Here is a 4,603-nt window from a genome sequence, read left to right as displayed (position 1 = left end):
AAAAACTTCAGACATTGTGTGCTTTGCAATTTTGTATGCTAAAATATTTGCTTCTCTTTTAACATGAGAGCAGTACCATAAATCGAAATCTCTAAGAATTGTTAAGGCATCAAGAATTAAATTTTTCGTGGTCTATTTTATTACTGAAAAGTTTCCTTTTAACGCATGTATCACATTGCTGCAGTCTCCCTCCAAGTGTATTGGAAGCTTTCCTTGATCTTTAGCCCACAAAACAGCTTCAATGAGAGCTTTAGCTTCTGCTTGCTCTGGGACTAAGGCTTTACCAGTACCTCCTCGCAATCCATTGCAATTTCTTGAAATGTCACGACAAATTAGACCATGACAGTATTTTCCAGATTCTTTAACAAAAGCAGCATCAAAGTTTATTTTATCCACATTGTAGGTTGAAACATTCCAACATGAGGGAGTTATGTTATTATTTATGTTATTTTGCACAGCTAATGTGCTAGCAGACCATACTCCCAATTCAGCTAAGATGTTATTTATGATAGCTGATACATTCATCTGCACATTATCAAAATGTTTATATCATCTGGACTTCCAAACAAACCAAGTAATGAAGCTAACCACTTTAAAAAGTTGAGTATCCACCTGGGTCTGAGTAGAATTACAATTAAATAAGCTACAAAGCCAAGAGTGAAAATTGGAACTTCTCAGAGTATTGTAAACATGTGGATTAATACCATTGTATATCCTTTCAGTGGTCTCACATTCAACAAAAAGGTGATGAACATATTCAGAATATTTTCCACATAAACAACAAGTAACATCTTGATACTGAGTATGTCTAGCAAGCCAAACTGTAGTAGGAATACAATTATGCAAGCATTTCCACATAAAGTATTTGATTCTGGGAGGTAACCTAATCTTCCAAAAGGAGTTCCAATCTATGTTTAGGTTATTTTTTGTTGGATGACTAACAAGGTGTTCATTGAGTATAACTTTATAAGCTGATTTGACAGAAAACATACCATTAGTAGCTGTTTCCACCTTATTTTATCCTTACCATATAAAGTAATTCTTATATCACTGATAGCGTTGACAGTGTTTTGATCAAAGAGGATATTCAGAGTCTCCAAATTCCAAGTTTTTGAACTTTTATCTATGAGATGGTAAACATGAGAAGGTTTCTAGATATGAAATGAGAGGTAGGTGGACCAGAGATGCATGGAATCCAATTATCTCTCCAGATCTTAATGTTACTACCATCACCAACTTCCATCATGTAGTGTTTTTTAATAATTTCTAATCCTTTGCAGATTCCTACCCAAATCCAAGATCCATGTTTAGGCATGATGTCAAGAAGGGGATTAAGATTGTGAAAATACCTACCTTTCAAGGTTTTTACCCATGGGGCATCAGGTTTCTCTAACATCCTCCAAGCAAGCTTGGTTAATAAGGCTAGATTAAGCAGATCAGATCTTCTAATGTTTAAACCACCTCAAACTCTTGGCAGTTGAATGTCACTCCATCTTTTTGGAAATAAGCCTCGACCATTTTCTTGTTTTCCCCACCAAAAATTTCTTTGGATTGAATCCATTTTGTCAGTGATACTTTTTGGCATGGGGAAAACAGCTAAATGGTGGTTTGATATACTACCCAAGACAGCCTGGTTAAGAATAGTCTTACCTGGTGGAGCTAAGAATATAGTCTTCCAGAATATCTTTCCATGAGATGAACAAAGGAATCAGCTTTATGTTTTTGCAAGAGTAATGGTATACCTAGGTATTTTTCCTGTAGAGACATCCTCTTAATCTGAAAAATGTTAGCTAGTTCATTTTTCATATTAGGAGGCACTTTAGAACTGAAAGCAAGAGTATATTTATCAAAGTTTACTGCTTGACCAGAATATTTACTAAACTGTTCAATAATGGTAGCCAAATTTCTAGCATCTTTTTTCCAAGCTTTAATGAATATTTACTAAACTGTTCAACTGGTCAATTTTTTGTAACTTTAAACCCGTGAATAAGACCATCATTTTCAGCTTTGTTAAGACTCCTAGATAAAGCTTCCATATATAAAATAAACAAGTAGGGTGGCAAGGGATCACCCTGTCTTAAACCTCTAGTAGGATTAAAAATGTTACATGGAGCACCATTCAGCAGGATGGAAGTAGTGACAGTAGAGATACATTCCTTAATCATATCACACCAAGCATCAGAGAAACCAAGATTTTTCATGCTTTGTATTAAGAAATTCTGTTCTATCCTATCAAAGGCTTTAGACATGTCTAATTTAGTAGCAATTCCTCCATATTTGGCTTTTGTTTTTTTCATAGAATGAATGACCTCATGAGAAATGACTATGCTGTCCTGGATTTGTCTACCAGCTACAGATGTAGTTTGTGAAGGTGATATATTTTTTTGCAGGACACATTTCAATCTATTGGCTAGAATTTTAGTAATGATCTTATAACCAATATTACAAAGACTTATATATCTAAAATCAATTGTTTTTTTAGGGCATTTAGTTTTAGGAATTAAAGCAATGAAGTAAGTTATGGTTCATATGTTTGAGTAAATGATGAGAGTGAAAGAAACTTTTTACCATGTTGCAGACATCAGGACCAACTGTTTCCCACATTAATTGATAAAATCCAGGTGGAAAACCATCTGGTCCTGGCATTGTCCAGGGTTGCATCCCAAAAACAACCTTTCTTACCTCTTCTTCAGTAGGAATAGCAGTGAGCATTTCATTTTCAGCATCTGAAATACAGTTATTAACATTTCCTAAATAAATGTCTGGTTCAGGGGGATTAGAAGATCTGCTCATACTATAAAAGTGTTTCCTAAGTTCCTCACTAATTTCCTCTCTATCAGTAAGCCATATACCCAAATTGTTTTGAAGAGAGTATATATTTGTTCTCTTTTTTCTAAAGTTTGCTTTATGGTGGAAGTAACTAGTATTTCTGTCATCAAACTTTCTAGCTTCTTCTTTTTCTCTTTGTTTCCAGAAGTCTTCTTCAACATCATACCAAAATTTAAGGTTTTTAGTTGTTTCCTCAATCCTAGAGTCATTTTGAGGGTTCCTTGTCCAGGTCAGATGAGCAAGTTGGATTTCCAGTTTAGCTATTTGAGTAGAAATATTGCCAAAATGATTAAGATTCCACTGTCTTAGGATAAATTTAGTATTTGCTAGTCCTCTAGTTAGCTTAAAAGAATAAGAACCAGGCATATTACAATTCCATTTATCTTTAATTAACATGGAACGACTAGGATCTCTAAACCACGCCCTATTAACTCTAAGAGGTTTCTTTGTAGAGTTTTAAATTCTAGAGGAAACAAGCATTATTGGGCAATGATCACTCCCCATAACAGTTAAATGGTAACAAACATCATTATGAAACATATCAAGCCAATCAAGATTTGAAAAAACTCTATCTAATTTTTCAAGGATTAACTCATTGCCTTGTCTTCTATTTGTCCAAGTAAAGGGATTTTCAATATAATTCATGCTATGAAGATCATTACTAGTAAAAATAAAAGCATTAGCATCAAGATCAGATTGAAGAACAATATTACCTCCTTATTTCTTATGGTTAGTGAGAATGAAGATAAAATCACCTATTACTGTCCATGGATTAGGATGTTGATTTTTTATGTCTCTAAGGTAATTCCATTTTAGTTGTATATCATCAACATTTAGAGCTCCATAAATGCAGCTAAGAAGAGTACTGGCATTACCAGAATCCATTTTTACAAGATAGTTAATGATATTGTGTTTCATATCCAGAATTTCCAAGTCAAATCCGTCTTTCCAGAGTAAACAAACACCTCCTGAAAGACCTATTGGCTCAAATAAGATCACATTAGGAAACTTATATCTAGCAACAAGATACTGCATTATCTTGCTTTAATTTTTTGTTTCAGACAAAAATATGATATCAGGATTATGGGACCTAATAAGCATGTGGAGATGATTCCTAGTGGTGTTATTACCAAAGCCATTGACATTCCAACTTAGAATTTTCATCATTAATTAAAGATCTAGATTTGGAAAAAAAAATAATAAAAAAAAATATGAAGAACAGTGAAGTGAAAATTTTGGATATCAAACTGAAAATAAATTATATGAATAGAGAGTAAAATTTTGAAATTTTAGTAACGGTTACCTTGTTTTCTCCACTGTTGGTTCCAATAAGTGCCCCTCTTGTTTTGTCTCTGTGAATTGAATTGATCTCCTGATTATTGCCAGAGATGCACTTGGGTTGCTGACTTATAGAAACAAATTTATCAACTTCAGTTTGACTATCATTCCTCTGCCTCTTGCCTAACCTTTCAATATTTTCTTCACTTTCAGCTTCTATCTGCTCCACTGGAGTGTTCTTGAATATAATTTGTCCATCTTTTGGAGGGACAAAAGGAGATTTATTTATGCTTTTCCTTTGAAAAGCCTTTGGTACTTGGTTGACTGGTTTAGCAAGAACTGAGAAATTTTTCCTCATACCCTCAAAAATTCCAAACATATGCATTTTCTTGTGAATTGCTTCTAAATATTCAGTTGCTGCCTTGCATACACCTTGGCAGTGGTTAAGGATATAGCAATTCAGACAAATTTTATGTGGTTGTTTCTCATAAAAGAA

Source organism: Papaver somniferum, chromosome 8 (assembly GCF_003573695.1).
Source record: "Papaver somniferum cultivar HN1 chromosome 8, ASM357369v1, whole genome shotgun sequence".
Taxonomy (NCBI): domain Eukaryota; kingdom Viridiplantae; phylum Streptophyta; class Magnoliopsida; order Ranunculales; family Papaveraceae; genus Papaver; species Papaver somniferum.
The sequence above is the reverse complement of the archived record's forward strand: the minus strand, read 5'-3'. Positions refer to the sequence as shown.